This window comes from Mercenaria mercenaria, chromosome 2 (genome assembly GCF_021730395.1).
Source record: "Mercenaria mercenaria strain notata chromosome 2, MADL_Memer_1, whole genome shotgun sequence".
NCBI lineage: Eukaryota > Metazoa > Mollusca > Bivalvia > Venerida > Veneridae > Mercenaria > Mercenaria mercenaria.
In genome coordinates, this window is record NC_069362.1 from 54227498 (window position 1) to 54246238 (window position 18741).

Genomic DNA, 18741 nt, shown 5'->3' on the forward strand with positions numbered 1-18741 from the left:
CTAAAGTCATCATCTGACCTTATCATTATGAAATCACAACTGGACTGCTTTTTAGAGGAGGCTGAATCAAATGATCAAATAAATTTTAGGTTCTCTTGGAAAAAATAAGAATAAATTGAATTTGCATAAACTACCGTATTTACCCCTCTTTAAGATGATCCTTCTACAAGACAGGTTCCTTTAATTACTACAATATGGGCACTATTAGACAAGGCAACACTTTAGGTCTCATTTTAAGGAGAAAAATCTTGCTATAAGGCAAATAAATATGGTAAATGAAATATAAAAGTTCAATCTTGAAATAAACATGTCACGTATTAGATGATAAAGTACACTTGCCATGTTGTGGATCGGACATATCGTTCTCTGAGTGACCCTCCGATAGAAATTTCCACCGGAACACTGCACCTCCAATTGATATCACACGTTGTTTATCATGGGAAAATCTAACACTGATGACATGGGCCGAGTGACCAACATATTTCCGAAACTTAGCACCTGAAGATATTTATTTTGATAATAATTTTAATAATCAGCAAAATGAAAATTGAACATATAAATAGAATACCCATTATGCCTTGAAATATTTCGCAAATTTCCTATTTAAAAACAGTTAGAGCGGGTTCAGGTCTGGCCGGCCGTCGGCAGTAACCTGCCACTTGGCAGAAACACTCTTTATTTATGCCGTTGTTGAGTCAATTTGCGCAAATACAGAAGTTTTCAGTCCGCCATTTTTAAAAATTTGAAAATCAAAGATATTTATGCCAAGAAGATTTTATGATTTTATGCACTGAGAAATTGCATCAGAGACTAGATTTGGTAAGATTGTTTCCAAAAGTGGACATCCTGTGAAATCAATTGAATTTGTTAGTATTTAAGGAGGTAGGTTACCTTGTTACCAGGGTAAACTCAAAATAGTTGAACCGCAGCAATTTTTTGTATTCCGTGTAATATGATGTTTAACTGCTTCAATCTCAATTTCGTTTATCTCTGACCCTTCAAGTTTTATTCAGGTTTGAAGAACATGACCCTCCAAAGGTATTTTATATTGAAAGAAGAAGGAAACTATGGATATTTAACACTTTTCATTGTATTTTAGTTTCATTGATATCCCTCATTTTTAAACAACTATGTATAACAAGAGCTGTCTGATGACAGCGCGCTCGACTATTCGAAGAATTGATTGAAGAATGGGGTCAAAATATTTCCACAGATATTCAGACAAAAGAAATAAATAGATTAGACAAACAATGTTCCTGTATTTCTTTGATTTCTTTGATTTCGATAAGTCTTGCACTAAATGACAATGTATGAACCAATTTCAAAGTCCAACAAGAGCTGTCTCCATAGGATGACACATGCCCCCGATGGCACTTTGAATGAATAGTTATGGCCGATGTTAGAGTTTAGGACCTTTGACCTACGGAGCTGGGTCTTGCGCGCGACACGTCTTACTGTGTCACACATTCATGCATAGTTATTTTAAAATCCATGCATGAATGACAAAGATATGGACTGGACACGCCCATCAATGCACTATCATGAAAAATGACCTTTAACGTCTAAGTGTGACCTTGGCCTTTGAGCTACGGACATGGGTCTTGAGTGCGACATGTCGTCTTACTGTGGTACACATTCATGCCAAGTTATTTGAAAATCCATCCATCAAAGACAAAGATATGGACCGGACACGCCCATCAATGCACTATCCTTTAACGTCTAAGTGTGACCTTGACCTTTGAGCTACGGACCTGGGTCTTGCGCGCGACACGTCATCTTACTGTGGTTCACATTCATGCCAATTTATTTGAAAATCCATCCATCGATGACAAAGATATGGACTGGACACGCCAATCAATGCACTATCCTTTAACGTTTAAGTGTGACCTTGACCTTTGAGCTACGGACCTGGGTCTTGCGCGCGACATGTCGTCTTACTGTGGTACACATTTATGCCAAGTTATTTGAAAATCCATCCATCGATGACAAAGATATGGACCGGACACGCCTATCAATGCACTATCCTTTAATGTCTAAGTGTGACCTTGACCTTTGAGCTACGGACCTGGGTCTTGCGCGCGACACGTCGTCTTACTGTGGTACACATTCATGCCAAGTTATTTGAAAATCCATCCACCGATGACAAAGATATGGACCGGACACGCCCATCAATGCACTATCTTTTAATGTCTAAGTGTGACCTTGACCTTTGAGCTACGGACCTAGGTCTTGCGCGCGACACGTCGTCTTACTGTGGTACACATTCCTACATTCCTGCCAAGTTATTTGAAAATCCATCAATCAATGACAAAGATATGGACCGGACACGAAAATTGCGGACAGACTGACAGACCGACAGACTGACAGACCGACAGACAGACGGTTCAAAAACTATATGCCTCCCTTCGGGGGCATAAAAAGGGCCATAATTCAGTCAAAATAGTTATGTACTCTTGCCTACAGATGGAAATCATAATGATAAACAAGTGTTCAAAGTTTAAAAGCCATATGTCAAATAGTTTTGACAAAACGTGGACTTGTATGAAAACAGAACCAATTTTGAAGTCCAGAAAGGGCCATAATTCAGCCAAAATAGATGACAGAGTTATGTAATCTTTCCTACAGATAGAGACTATTATACTTAACAAGTGATAAAAGTTTCAAAGCCATATGTCAAACACTTTACAAAAAATATGAACTGGTACGGAAAACTTAACCAAGATTTCTAAGTCAAAAGGGGCCATAATTCAGCCAAAATCCTTGATGGACTTATGTACTCTTGCCTATAACTGGATATGGTGATGGTAAACAGGCGTTTAAAGTTTCAAAGCTTTATCTCAAAAGACTTTATCAAAATATGAACTGGTACGAAATATTAACCAAGATTTCTAAGTCAAAAAGGGCCATAATTCAGCCAAAATCCTTGATGGACTTATGTGCTCTTGCCTATAACTGGACATGGTGATGGTAAACAAGTGTTGAAAGTTTCAAAGCTTTATCTCAAAAGACTTTGTCAAAATATGAACTGGTACGAAAAACTTAACCAAGATTTCTAAGTCGAAAGGGGCCATAATTCAGCCAAAATCCTTGATGGAGTTATGTACTCTTGCCTATAACTGGCCATGGTGATGGTAAACAAGTGTTGAAAGTTTCAAAGCTTTATCTCAAAAGACTTTGTCAAAATGTGGACTGGTACGAAAAACTTAACCAAGGTGTGACGCCGACGCCGACGCCGACGCCGTGGTGAGTAGGATAGCTCTACTTATTCTTCGAATAGTCGAGCTAAAAATGGGGTTTTCGACGGCTCCAGTGCCATTCTGTTAATGACCAACATGGAATATTTGGGTACTATTATTAGCAAAATACCAAGCACTTTACATGGCACCCTATTTTTCTTAAAGTTTAAAGTAACCGTGGCAACAGAGATGTTTAAAATAGCTTATATCTTGCTCTTTGTCGTAATTTCTTCTAAAAAAGATTTAAAACAAAATAATCTTTCTTGTTAATGTATAGAGATAGTACCTAAGTTTTTAAAATCATAGGTTTGAAGTTAAAAAGCTTTGAAATGAAGACAAATGTCCATATATTTCTCAAAAACAGAAATATAGACAATATTTTAACCAGAAGTGTGGAGTTATGAGCATTTAATATTTTCATGTTAATGAAAATTTTGTGATCAAGGAAATGTAACTCTTCTTGAACATGGAGAGCATAAACATCAAAGGGACATAATATAGTCAATATTTTCTAATTGGGTGCATTTGATTTAACATTCAACTTTGATCTGGATTGCTAAATAATGATCTATGATACTGTGTGCTAAAAATTTAGAACGTCTAGAACAGTCTATTAACAGCAAAACTATGCTTTAGCAGAATCTAAATAGTTAAGCTCTAACTGGGACTCGAACCCAGGACCTCTCACACCTAAGGCAGACACTCTACCACTTCCCTATAACAGCAGTAGCTAATAGCTATGCAGTTTAATTGCTGGATTACATTGCGTGAACTGGAACAATAATCGATGAACTCCGGATTATCGGCGTATTCGCTTTGTTACCTAACGGCAATTTTTGTGTAAAGAAAAAATATAATCTAATGCTGCCAACGTCATAATCGGTCAATACTGCCCAAATTTCTCTGACGTGTTGTTCAGAGTATGAACTTACTAACTGGTAGTACCAGTGAAATATTACTTACACTGAATCTTTTATATTTGCCCTTTTTTGCTGCTGTCGAACGGCAAAGACGGTGAGTTTTGTCCAAATATAAGTAATTATTTTACCAGTTTTGAGAGGATTTCAATTGATGGGAGATTACAATTACAAACTAAATACATTTCTGTAACACATGGAGTCATTAGCATTCACTGTCAATCAGTATCAAGACTAAGATCGACTGTCATTCATTCATTTCAAAGTTTCATAGACAGAGTCCGTTGTTTACATTTTTATCGTAACCAGTGCACTTGTAAAAATCACTTTAGTTTGAAAAATCAAAGTATGCGAAGAGCTATGGTACGGTCTCTAAAATGTAGCTTTAAAACATATTATTTCTAACGTAAGTTATATTTTCGTGCTATTTGCATTTATTCAAACAAATTCCACAGCTTAAAATACTTAAGCAGTACCCTTCGTCTAGCATTTTTCATGGAAAAATGGTTCAGTATGCTGCTATTATTCTCATGGATATTGTAGAAATGAAAATAAAAAGCCGAAGCTGTGTTCCTTAAATAGACCAGTGTCAACGCTTTTGAATTTCATACTTAGATATATAGGTCACGGGCTTCGTTTCCATGGTAACATCAATTCAATTCAAGAAACCACAATTTTCTACTGAAATCTGTACAATATTATAGCTTAGTTTTAGTATATAAGTAACAAATTATCAACGGAAACTGGAAAATAGGTATTACAAATCAAATTGCCAGAATTTTTATTTGAAAATGGCCGTAACAAGTAACCTTACACCCAACTATATTCCAAATAACATTAGTTACCATCATCCATTTTCTTACATTCCGCATAACATTTCAATATAACTAAATAAAAGAAGCAAACTATTGATTATTATTCAAAGCAAAAGACTCATAAAAAATATTTCAGCAAATAATGGCTGTTTGAAAATAGTTTAAATATAGAAAATGCACAGAATTACGTACTTTCAAAATAAAAGCTATTAATTTTGCGCGGTAACTGACACGTAACGTCATGATGTCAGTGACGTCATTTTAAGGCAACATTGTTTTGAAGCGTTTCTGCGGCAATTTATTCATTATTTATGCATTATTAAATCATAAAGCATCAGATCGGAGACAGGTTCATAATTTGTTTTCAGAAGAATGGATATACAAATACATTTAGTTTGTCGTAAACGTCGTCGTAAATCGTCACGTTAGCTTCCGGGTGGACATGCGCACATACAAATATTAAGGTAATCTACCTCCTTAATTCTGTGTTATTGGCCAAAAGGGCATGAACAGGCAGATTTCCAACTTTAATATATATCAGAATGTGATTTTCACTTGTTTGCTTGGATTACATTTCATGGATTGATGCAACCACAACACCACAACAAGAGGGTCATGGTGACCCTGGATTGCTCACCTGAGTAATATGATATACATGTTTCAAAAGCCAAATTGATGCTAAAATATTAAGAAAGTAGGTCAGTAAGTCACATTTATGGTCACTAAAGAAAGTAGTTCAGTAGGTCAAGGGCATTGTTAGGTGACCCTTATCACTTGGGGTCATCAGGTAATTATAATTAAACAGTCTAGGAAATATGATCTGATAAATTTTGAAGTATTTTTTCCTATATAATTCATATAACCAGTGGCCCCTGCGGCGGGTCCTATTTTCACCCCAGGGGCATAACTTGAACAATCTTGTTAGTGATCCACTAGGCAATGCTACATACCAAATATCAAAGGCCTAGGCCTTGGACAAGAAGATTTTTTCCCCTATATAAGTCAATGTAAAACTTGGGACCCCAAGGGCAGGGCCTCTTTTCATCCCAGGGAAATAATTTGAACAATGTTGTTAGAGAACCTCTAGGCAATGCAACATAACAAATATCAAAAGCCTAGGCCTTGCAGTTTCAGGCAAGAAGATTTTTAAAGTTTTTTCCTATATAAGTCTATGTAAAACTTGGGGACTCCCAGGGCAGGGCCTCTTTTAACCCCTGGGTAACAAATTGAACAATCTTGGTAGAGGACCACTAGGCAATGCTATATACCAAATATCAAAGGCCCGGTAGGTCTTGTGGTTTCAGTCAAGAAGATTTTTAAAGTTTCTCCTATATAAGTCTATGTAAAATTTGGGACCACCGGGGCGGGGCCTCTTTTCATCCCAGGGGTATAATTTGAACAGTTTTCATAGAGGATCACTAGATGATTTCACATGCTAAATATCAAGGCTCTATGCCTTTCAGTTTTGGACAAGAAGATTTTTTCCTATATAAGTCTACGTAAAACTTGGGACCCCCAGGGTGGGGCCTCTTTTCACTCCAGGGGCATAATTTGAATGATTTTCATAGAGGACCATTAGATGATGTCACAAGCTAAATATCAAGGCTCTTTACTTTGCAGTTTTCGACAAGAAGATTTTTAAAGTTTTTCCTTTTGGTTGCCATGGCAACCAGAGTTCTGCATGGAATTAAATTCTTTGAATTATTTTGAAAGGGGACCATTCAAGGATCATTCCTGTGAAGTTTGGTGTAATTCTGCCCAGTGATTTTTAAGAAGAAGATTTTTTTAGAAAATGTTGATGGACGACACAAGACGGACATTGAGCGGTCACAAAAGCTCACCATGAGCCTTTGGCTCAAGTGAGCTAAAAATTAGTCCTCCACAAAAGTTAATAATTTTACAGTAACAGTTTGCTGTCTGCATTTTTCCAAACACATACATGTTTTATTCTTCATATAGGCATACATCACCATTGCAAAAACATAGTACAATATCTGACAAATTTGCTTAGTGAACAAGACCTTGAAGTAACAACATTGAACACGGTTTATATAAAGTCTCTTAAAAATTAAGAACAACAAGCAAATTCGATGAATTGGTATCCCCCGCCGAAAGGGTCAGTGGTGAGGAACGGCAAAAAAATATATCCAGCAAAAAGTTAAGAATGTTACCAAGAAGCAAATAATTTCATTAGTCAAAATCAAATTAACAGAAAATGAATGGGTTTTTTTTGGGGGTGGGGGGGAGGGGTGAGGATACAAAAGTTTACATGTTATTATAAATATTGATGGAAAATTAAAAATGAGGGGGGGTTGTGACCAAGGTAAGGTGGCGACCAGGTGTAGGTACATAACTTCACATGTTTATAATAAAATCAATGTTCATGGAAAAGAATGAAAGAAGTTTAATGAAATTCTTCCAATTGGTTGGTTTGTTATGTACAGATCTGTGGATTTTTAAACAATTAAAGGGCAATAACTATATGGAAAATTGACCAATAAAAAAAGAAAATGACGGGCATCATCAAAGTATGTTGGTTCATATTTATTTCAAGTTTGATGAAATTCTACCTGCTAGTAACGAGAAATGGCTGTGGATGGATATTTTTCTGCATTTTTCATTAAATCAAGGGCAATAACTCTAAGAGAAATTGACCAATTGAAAAAAAAACTTGAAGGGCATCATCGCAGTATCTTGGTTCATGTCTATTTCAAGTTTGATGAAATTCTACCTGCTAGTTACTGAGAAATGGCTGCGGACGGACATTTTTCATTAAATCAAGGGCAATACACACTGGTTATTCGGGTACCTACTCGAGTGAGCGATACCGCCCTCGTGTGATTTATATACATGTAGGTTGTATAGGGTATATAAAAACAATGCCAACGTATGACTCATATTTAAGCATGCTGAACATTTTAAAGACAGAATCGTCCGAGGAAATACATTAATTTGCACTGGTGAAAATATCAGTCCTCAATAATATTGATATGACTATAAAATTTGAAGAAATGTAGCGAAATTCACGTTTTTTGATGTTTTGAGACGTATTTTTTGCTTTGTTCTAAGTTGAGATAACTGAATTTGCCACTCACCTTGGTGGAACTATACATACTCTACTACAAAACGTTTGGATCATGTACCTGCAAGTTCTTTTTGTTGATAAAATTTCAATTATATGCATCCTGTTGCTGTTTTTGATGGTACCTCTGTCGATGGATGAAAATAAACAAAGATACCTACCCGTTTGCACATGGGTACCGTCCTCGTTATGTCAATGAACATTTATAAAACTCCCCGCAGCGATTGCTTCCGCATACGGTACACTAAATAAACGCAATTAAAGGTAATTGCTTTGGGGATCTGGAAATAAGAACTGGAAATGTGAAACCCGACCTTTAGTAGATCTATTTGATTAGATTTTAACTTTAAAGATGTAAAGAATGGGAGTGGATCGTGTTAGCAATATTTCCCAATATTAAATCTTCCCTCACAACCACCCTCTATTCTACGCATTCTATCATCTTGCCTTCTTGAAGTTCTTCTTTTTCTCCTTCAGTCTCATTATGAAAACGAACAAATTTGTCGCACACCGAGCAAAAGTGCTTATGTTTAGACCTTTTTTTTCTTCCTGAAAGGGAAATTGGGCCCTCTCTCTCGGCATGTATTTGTTTAGGGAGATTCTTCAGCTTCATAAATCTGCCTTTATCGTATCTTGTAATATTTGCCTCTGTTCATAGGCGCACCCTCCGTTAAGATAGTGCTTATTAGGCGACTTGTTTACAAGTCCATACAATATACAGGCGCGTAGCTGCCTATACGCGAGTACGCGGCTGAATCCACATGATTCTGACAAAAAAAAAAAAAAAAAAAAAAAAAGCCAAAGTTTACACGTACTGTAGTATGTCTACTTGACTACATGCTCATATAAAACGTTCCTTGCCGTTTCTATACTAAATAGCCATTGAATGTATAATGACCCCCTCTGCAATACAAATCCCCAGAAATCGAGCTGGGGTTACGCAAGAAGTTTCCATACACCAAAATTTATAGCGGACCGGTGCCACTAACAACCTAAACAAAGTCGTCTGCACAAAAGTGACAGGAAAGTGTTTTGCAGATTTGTTTTGTCTACGTACGCCAGCATTTTCGCAGATAATTATATATTTTGAAGGTAAGTTTTAAAATAATTTTATGTCTTCATTGTCATGTCCCACTACTGTTCTTCGGAGAAACATTTGTACATGTTAAAATGTAATGTTTTTTCGTGGGACGATGTGTTGTTTATAATAACTAAATATTTTTTCATTATTTTGAAGTGTAGACCTCTACAATTATTTCATACTTATATGCATCTCAAAGCTTAATTTGCAAATGGCAAAAAATCTAAACGAAAACGGATATTCTTTAAGGTGATAGGCTGTTTGAAAAAAAAATCTACGGAAGCGCATAATGGTCTTAAATCTATAATTTAAAAAAAAGATATAATGGTCTTTATTTCGGTTGTATTTGGATAACTTCAACTAAGTCTTGTAATGTCAAGAAATATGAAGTATATACGTAATAATTTAAGTGAGGTAATTTTTATAACCTTACTGAAAGTCACAGACATTTATATCATCATACTATAAGAGTCATTTATTCACAATTTCAGGTACTTCTAGACATTGTGGTTTTGTACAAGTTTACTAACATGTCACAGAGTAGAATTGACAGTTTTTTTACTGTCCGGTCAGGAGAAACGCTATCTGACGAGTTAGAGATCAGTCAATCGAGCCTACGAAAGAAGATGAGCCAGATAAACTTTCGCGGATCTCTAACACGATGTATCCAGATCCGGCAAAGTTGTCGCGTACTTGGGACGACGCATTGAAGATTACAGTCCTAGAAAATAACAGAGAATGGGCAAAAACGTTCGAGTTCAAGTCAATGTAAGCAAAACAATATACAGGCCATTTCACTCATTTGTAAATAAATATCATAAACAATAGATAAGTATTAAAAATACTAAGATGATCATTTAATTGTTTGCTTCAGATCAATGAGGTTTGCGATAAGTTTGCTGGACATCTAAATCGCATGGCCGTTACATACGTCTATCAAATATGCAAACTGTATATGACGAAGCAGAATTATTCAACTGATGAATCTGACTCTCCCCAAATCCTTATTGTAACATGTCCATTGTAAATGTAAACAGTCAAGCATAATTTCCTAGCTCAGATATTTTTTCCATTTAAGTCCGCTAATTTTCATTAGTTGAGCGTCACTTAATTATAGTCATTTATGTAGCCTAAATAGACTATAATAATTCATAGGAAATCGGAAATATACCTTCTGGCACCTGTAGGTGGCCATGGACTCTGGTCAGTCCACGTCTGAAACGCACATTATGTACGTGACTCGCTAGTATTATCTCCCTTGTTTACGAGTTGATGATCAGTGAAAAGCAGACTGTATATGTGTTGTATGCAGGTTGATCTAAATCCATGGTGTAGGTAGGTTTATACGTGATGCGGTTGTTTGTTATCAACTTCTCATTATGATTTAATATTTCAGCCCAGAGTATGGTACCAAGCGTCAATTTTCAAATGATTGGTTAGAGAAATATGAGTGGCTACGATATTCAGTTTCTGAAAATTCCGTCTACTGCGCACCCTGTCTCCTGTTTGGATCTGCATCTTCAAAGGAAAAAACATGTATCAGCACTCCAGTATCGAAATGGTCGAACCTAGGAAAATATATCAAGAGGCATGTGGAGGACGGTTCAAGTCATCATAGCTGCTGTGCTAGAGCTGATAGTTTTATGAAGATTGTCAAAGGGAAACAAAAGAGCATTACAGCACAGTTGTCTAAAAGCCACGCAGACACAGTTGCCAGAAATCGACATGTGTTAAGATCAATAACAGAGGTAATCATTCTTTGTGGTCGTCAAAATATCCCACTTAGAAGCCATGATGACAGCAACAGTAACTTTATGGTGTTGTTGAATGACAAGGCTACTAGGGATGAAATATTGAAATCTCATTTGGCTTCAAACGCAAAAGTAACATACACATCCCCTGAAATTCAAAACGAATTGATCACTTTGTGTGGAGAACATATTGGCAACAAAATTGTGAAGCAATGCAATGATGCTGTTTGTTATTCGTTTCTTGCAGACGAGGCGACAGATGCCTCCACTATGGAACAAATCGCCATGTGTGTGAAGTATTATTCCGAGTCGGAAAATGACGTCCGTGAGGATTTCGTTGGGTTTTAAGCAGAGTCAACTACTGGAGAAGCTCCGTTCAATAAGTTCATTGAAGGCCAGAGGAATGTTGGGTTAGATATTACTAAGATGCGTGGCCAAGGTTACGATGGAGCCAGTAATATGTCGGGGTGTCATCGTGGTGTACAAGCTCGGGTACAGCAACTAGTTCCACAAGCCATGTATGTTCACTGCAAAGCTCATAGCTTGAATCTTTCCATCGTCCACGCCTGCAAAGAAGTACTTGTTAGAAACTTGCTGGACACCGTGCAGCAAATCGGTTTTGCATTCAAGTATTCTGCAAAACGTCTACTTGCATTCCAGGAAGAGCTAGGAAACGACCCTGTTGCTAGAGAAGAAATGAACAAGCAAACCCGCCTGCAGAGTCTCTGTGAGACAAGATGGGCCAGTCGTGCAGACTCACTATACACCTTTAAAGCCGCATACACCACTATAGTAAATGCCCTTCGAGGTGTTAGAGCGAGAAGGAGACTCCAAAGCGCGCAGCTATAGGTGTAGCATCCTTGAGTTCGACTTTATCGTCTCTCTGGTTGTTGTTGAGTTCGTGCTTCAGGGTGTAATGCCGCGGAATAATCTTTTACAGAAGCAAAATATCGACTTAGTTGAGGCAGCCAGGGAGAGCCAGGTTCTTATAGCAACATTCCGTGCCGAGAGAACGGACGATTCTGTGTGGGATTAGCTATACGGCAAAGCAGTGGCCATGGCCGAGGTGCAGGAAGTGGAACCTTCAAAGCCAAGAACAGCTCGACACCAACGCCACCGTGGCAACTTTCCCGCCGATTCCATCTCGGAATACTGGAAAAGGGCACTATTCTATCCGTTCGTTGACCATCTGGTTGTAGAACAGATTCAAAGCACAGTATCTGATACCAAGTCTTGTTCATGAACTGACAACTGCTCAAGAAGATGCAATATTTGATGCGTTTCATTATGACTTCAGTGGAGATCGTGAAAGCTTCAGACGTGAAGTTGCCCGCTGGAGAGTACGGTGGTCTTTGGAAGAAACAAAGCCTTCTGACATTGGTGCAACGTTAAAAGACACAAACAAAACTCTGTATCCAGACATTTTCATATGTCTGGTGGTGCTTATCACCATGCCAGTCTCAACAGCCTCGGCTGAGAGGCAGTTCAGTATCATGAGAAGGGTGAAAAACTACATGAGATCTACTGTCCACTGAACGTATGTCTGGACTAGCAATGCTGCATAGTTACAGAACTATAGACATTGACATTGAAAATATTATCATACAGTTCGCTGGCAAAAAGGACAGAAAATTAGACTTCTTTTAGACAATCTAATTATTATGAATATAATCGGGGCTTGTATTTGTTTGATAACTTGGCTCTATTTCAGAAAAAAAAATCTGCCGAGTAAAGGGTTTATTTGTTGATTTATGCTCCTTAAACTGTCTATTTTCATTAGTAAATAAAGCACCTCAGAACGCCCAGAATGCACCAGATTGCACCATTGTTTTCAAATTTTTCAGGGGGGGGGGGGGGGGGGGGGGATGCCCCCCCGCCCCCCCTACAATTTTTTTGAATCCACATCAAAACATGGCTAGCTACGCCCCTGATATATAGGCATTTACCTAGAGCATTTTATTTTCAAGGGAAATAATTGTGGTCTGACAGTATTATTTTGAAAATCACAGTTGAGATTTTTTTATGTGTGCACCGGTACAGTTTTGTGGGGAAGTGAAAGTTGCCATGGAATTTTGTCTTCTTCTAAAAACAAGGTAAGTTGACAGTTTTTGCTGAAATATATATCTGATAGCTGACACATAGGAGAATGTTTTGGTTTATATCCATCTTACAGATTTTTTTGAAAATGAAGAGAAACAGGGGGAATTCTGTAAATTTCTTCTTATATGCAAATGAGCTGAAAATGTTTTGCAATGACTAGATCAGAAGTTTATGCCTTTCCAGTAAGTTTTTCCCTACCTTTGACGATAGTTATTAACAAGAGCTGTCTGATGACAGCGCGCTCGACTATTCGAAGAATTGACTGAAGAATGGGGTCAAAATATTTCCACGGATATTCAGACAAAAGAAATAAATAGATTAGACAAACAATGTTCCTGTATTACTTTGATTTCGATAAGTCTTGCACTAAATGGCAATATATGAGCCAATTTCAAAGTCCAAAAAGGGCCATTATTCAGTCAAAATAGTTATGTAATCTTGCCTACAGATGGAAATCATAATGATAAACAAGTGTTCGAAGTTTAAAAGCCATATGTCAAATAGTTTTGACAAAACATGGACTTGTATGAAAACAGAACCAATTTCAAAATCCAAAAAGGACCATAATTCAGCCAAAATAGATGACAGAGTTATGTTCTCTTTCCTACAGATAGAGACTATTATACTAAACAAGTGATAAAAGTTTCAAAGCCATATGTCAAACACTTTACAAAAAATATGAACTGGTACGAAACACTTAACCAAGATTTCTAAGTCAAAAGGGGCCATAATTCAGCCAAAATCCTTGATGGAGTTATGTACTCTTGCCTATAACTGGACATGGTGATGGTAAACAGGTGTTGAAAGTTTCAAAGCTTTATCTCAAAAGACTTTGTCAAAATATGAACTGGTACAAAATATTAACCCAGATTTCTAAGTCAAAAAGGGCCATAATTCAGCCAAAATCCTTGATGGAGTTATGTGCTCTTGCCTATAACTGGACATGGTGATGGTAAACAAGTATTGAAAGTTTCAAAGCTTTACCTCAAAAGACTTTGTCAAAATATGAACTGGTACGAAAAACTTAACCATGATTTCTAAGTCAAAAGGGGCCATAATTCAGCTAAAATCCTTGATGGAGTTATGTACTCTTGCCTATAACTGGACATGATGATGGTAAACAGGTGTTGAAAGTTTCAAAGCTTTATCTCAAAAGACTGTCAAAATATGAACTGGTACGAAATATTAACCCAGATTTCTAAGTCAAAAAGGGCCATAATTCAGTCAAAATCTATGATGGAGTTATGTGCTCTTGCCTATAACTGGACATGGTGATGGTAAACAAGTACTGAAAGTTTCAAAGCTTTATCTCAAAAGACTTTGCCAAAATATGAACTGGTACGAAAAACTTAACCATGATTTCTAAGTCAAAAGGGGCCATAATTCAGCCAAAATCCTTGATTGAGTTATGTGCTCTTGCCTATAACTGGCCATGATGATGGTAAACAAGTGTTGAAAGTTTCAAAGCTTTATCTCAAAAGACTTTGTCAAAATGTGGACTGGTACGAAAAACTTAACCCAAGGTGTGACGCCGACGCCGACGCCGACAACGACGCCGTGGTGAGTAGGATAGCTCTACTTATTCTTCGAATAGTCGAGCTAAAAAGTATAGATATCAACCTCTTTGCTGATATTAGTACCTAAAATTTTCAGCCTGTGAATAGCTGTGGAAATTTGGGACTTCCTTTTTTTGAAGATATAAATAGATCTAAGCTATATTTAGACTAAAGTTTTTTTCAGTACAACAGCATGTAGAGAACTCTTACATACAGTCAAATATTCTTGATATTGCAAGGAAATATAATGCATTTTTCAAGTGCTTGCTGTTTCTTATGTTGAGCATACTTGATATAGGTCATTGTCAATGTCAACTATCATTATACTGACATTTGAAGTTGTTGTTTATTTCTAAATTACCTCCCTTATATATGCATTTTTCTTCATTCATTTTATTGATAATTACTTCCCTTTATGTTTAGCAAAAATTCTCAGATTGCATTTAATTAACTCCCTTTATTTAACATGAAAAATTCTCTTGTGTAATGATTATTTGTATATTTTACTTACAGTGTCTGATACATGTAGTTGCAGTCTGTCTTTGGAAGCCGTAGAAATAACAAGAAAGAGGCTGACATAGTGGTATAGTTTGTTATATATGAAGTTTATTGATGGCATTCATGTCATGATGATATCATTAAAGTACAACATACATTGATTTTCTGACAGTCATGTGTTATTACATTTGAACTGAGACTGTTTTATAATCAGGTTCATGATACTTTTTTTAATATACATTGTATACAATAGTTGCATTTTTTTCAATATTAATTGCAGCTTTATAAATTAGAACACTTCAGGTTCATGTTTGATATAGATTATTAATGATTATAATTTTAATACATATAACAATGAGTTATGAGATATTTTATTAATTTTAATATATTTAGATTAATAAATGTAAAAAGTCTGTATTAAATGCATAGGTCATCTTTTGTACAAAAATAAAGGAAAAAAATGTTGTATAATTTACATTTTCAGTTTTGGTAGTGAAAAGTTTGAGTATGTACATGTTCAGTTGTTTGACCTGTCTTACCCTGTGGCAGTCCAAGAAGATGTTACCATTATGAAAAATGCAGGAGGTATTATGCTTTTGTATGTTAAACAAAGGTCTCAAAGCATTTATATGCTGTATGGCTACATTCTTGCTCCTGAAATAACTGTACAAGACAGCTATAAGACTGACATTCCTGACAAGATGTGAACCTTCTGGACTTTGTCAGCCTGGCATAAACATTTCTTTCCTGTAGCTTTGTGTATCCCTCAATTTACTAAGTACATATCTCCATTAAAAATAATGATAATAGATATGGTTTAGTAATAAATGTGTGATAGCTTTGTAATGTCAACATTTCAAAAATAGAATGAACATGTACTTTGATAATAAATATTGAAATACAAATTTCAGTATATTGTATCAGTCAGCAAAAACATGAAGTACATTTGTATCTTTGTATTAAGATCATTAAAACAATTATATTCAAATGCTTTGACACTGATTTTATGTTGATTTCCTAGAATGTGTGTGAATTAATGTTTTACAATATTTCAGAACTTGAAGACAATGGTTAGTGCAGAAGGGACATAAAAGTTACGACAAAAGTAACAGATATAAATAAGGTAAACTATTGTGATAAAAAGACATGGCCAGTGCTGCACATCACAAAGGCAATATTTGAATTTAATTTTTTGTCACTTATGAGTTCTGTGAAGCTGATTTTGCAATATATATAAAAATGATTAGGATTAATCTTTTTTACTGTGATCTTTTTTGTCAAGACTGAATTTGTTCATTGGAATAAGATAGTTAAAGGCGGCATTGTGTCACATAAAAATATGTCTGCATAGTTGCCTAACATTAAATGTCAAATTGTAAAAAAGGAAATTCTAAATTTGGAAAATCCTTTGTTGTTTTTCTTCGTTTAGCTCAGTTGAAGGAGATGAAGTTTGAAGCAATTTTCACAGTACAACCTCTCCAGAGTAGCTCACTCTGAAGCAAAAACCTCTCTATAACAACATCATGAGAATTTCCCTAAGCTGAAATATAACTATCAAATTTACTTCTCCAGAACAACAACCTCAAAATAACTAAAATATTTGTATATCCCACAGGGTGTTGCTCTACAGAGGTTGCATTGTACTTATAATATCTATGATTTCAAATGCTTTAAGAAAAACAACACTTTCAACAAGGGGAAAAGTGAACATATATTACTCATAAGGTGAAGTTTTGGCAGTTCTCAAGTTCATTGTTTTTGCATGCTATATAAAAACACTTTAGGTAGTTTATCATTATTACATCATATACTAATCAGAGGTTGTAGGTTGTTGTTGGAGCTTTTAGGTGAGATCATAGGTGAACATCATCAGATTTATCTGTTTATTTTTTTCACCATTTTATTGAATATGTACATTGAATGTTATAAAATATGCAATCTTTTCAGACAGTCCTATTAAATAACTTGTCATTTAGTGGATCTAAGTATATGTAAAATTTAAATAAAGCAGCAAGCCAAGTAGCAACACAATCTTGCTGCTTAAAACAGGTAATTCCTTAGACAAGTTGAAATTAGACACAATGTCAATTTGTAGAGTTACATGACTTGCTGCTTGATAATATATTTCTAAGATTAGAATATCTGCAAATGTCTAAAATGATGTTATAATTGTTTTAAAAACTATCATGTTTTATTCTCTTTATGTAATAAAGTTTTACATTTGTATTTCCATAAGTGCTACAAGTGTGTTGTCATGTGAAATGGAAATTCAAGTGCAAGACAGCCATGCACCAGCTGTAAACTGAGATGGACCCATATAATAAATATGTTGACTTTTCTATGTATTATCATCTGTACAGAATGTGTTCATGACAAAACTGTATACATATATTGTTAGGCCAGAGTTTTTTTATCTTTCGTTTTACGGGAGATTTTTGAAAAATGAGCAGGGGGAGGAGGGAATAAAAATAAAAATAAAAAGCTTGAAAGTGAGCATCTCGGAAAAAAATAAAAATAAAATAGAATTTTTTAAGATTTTTTTTATTTTGATGAACTTTCGTTTCAAGTTTTGTTTACTTGCGTTTGTGTCCAATATTTAATATTGTGATGTATTGTTATGTTTTAAGACTATAAAAGCCATTTATACAGGATGAACATTGAATAAAGTTTTCATGCATGCTTGTGAATAAACTGCTTCAGGCACTGTAACTCACACTGGCAAGTCTTTAAAATTCAGAAAGCTTGTTTTACTTAATTTAAGTGGAAGACAAAAATTATTTTACCTGTTACAACAGCCACAGTAAATTTCAGTGACAGCAAGTAGAGACTAAACACGGTCTGGTATAAAGTGGCTTAATTAGTAGTGTAGTAGTTTTGGTGGTTTGGTTTGCTTGCATCTTCTGCTGTGTAACCTCTGCATTTTATACATAATATTTACTTACTGTATCTTTCACCAATATCATCTTTAATGAGCTAACTTTACAGTTTATGCCAGCTCATAATATACTGGATTTTATCAGCAAAATAAAGTATTTAATAACTTTGAATAACAGTCACAGTGTAGAGGGCAAGATTTTTTTTTCAGTGATGAAAAACGAAAGATAATCTAGCAAAAAGTAATCTGAAAATTTACCTCATTTAACTCTGTGATTTGCACCTTTTTATAATACACTTAGTGCAAGTACTGAAGTTGCTTCTGTAATTTGCACCTTTTTATACTACACTAAGTTCAAGTACTGAAGTTGCATCACTTTTTGTCAAAATATTGTCTCCAATAAAAAGTATTCTTTATTATTCTTTATACACTTATGAATTCTATCGAAGTTACAAAAGAAATGGACCATCTGTCTGAGATTTTGCCAACACTACCAGCTGCTTTATGCCAGACAGTCCCAAGCCTGTGTAAAGTGTGAGGGGTCACCATTGAAATAAAAATGTAAAAACAATCTGCTGTTACAAACATTTATTTGTTCTGCAAACAACTAATGTTTTGAATAAAATTTAATGTCAAAGCACCTTTGATATTGTATTACCTTTCTATGGCAAACTTGTAAGTTGAATCTATTGAAAACAAAATGTGAGTAAGACAATCTTTAGATAATTTAATACTTTTAATACTGTCACTTTTATGAAAGGAGTATTATGTACAATAGTATTATTTCCCGAAAAATATATATTTTGAAAAGTGTCTAAAAAATTTGGACA

At 35.5% G+C, this 18741-nt stretch overlaps 2 long non-coding RNA genes across 2 annotated transcripts in view; one reads left to right on the top strand and one right to left on the bottom strand.

The window, feature by feature from the left end:
• Positions 1-357: 357 nt before the first annotated feature.
• Positions 358-18741, bottom strand: part of LOC128555137 (uncharacterized) — a 42148-nt gene continuing 23764 nt past the window's right edge. Inside the window, exon 4 of the long non-coding RNA XR_008369819.1 lies at positions 358-498. This is a non-coding gene — a long non-coding RNA (uncharacterized LOC128555137). The remainder of the gene's footprint in view (positions 499-18741) is intronic.
• Positions 12858-17306, top strand: LOC128555135 (uncharacterized). The gene is made up of 5 exons (XR_008369817.1): positions 12858-12975; positions 15052-15121; positions 15521-15621; positions 16092-16159; positions 17273-17306. It is a non-coding gene; the product is annotated as an uncharacterized LOC128555135 (long non-coding RNA).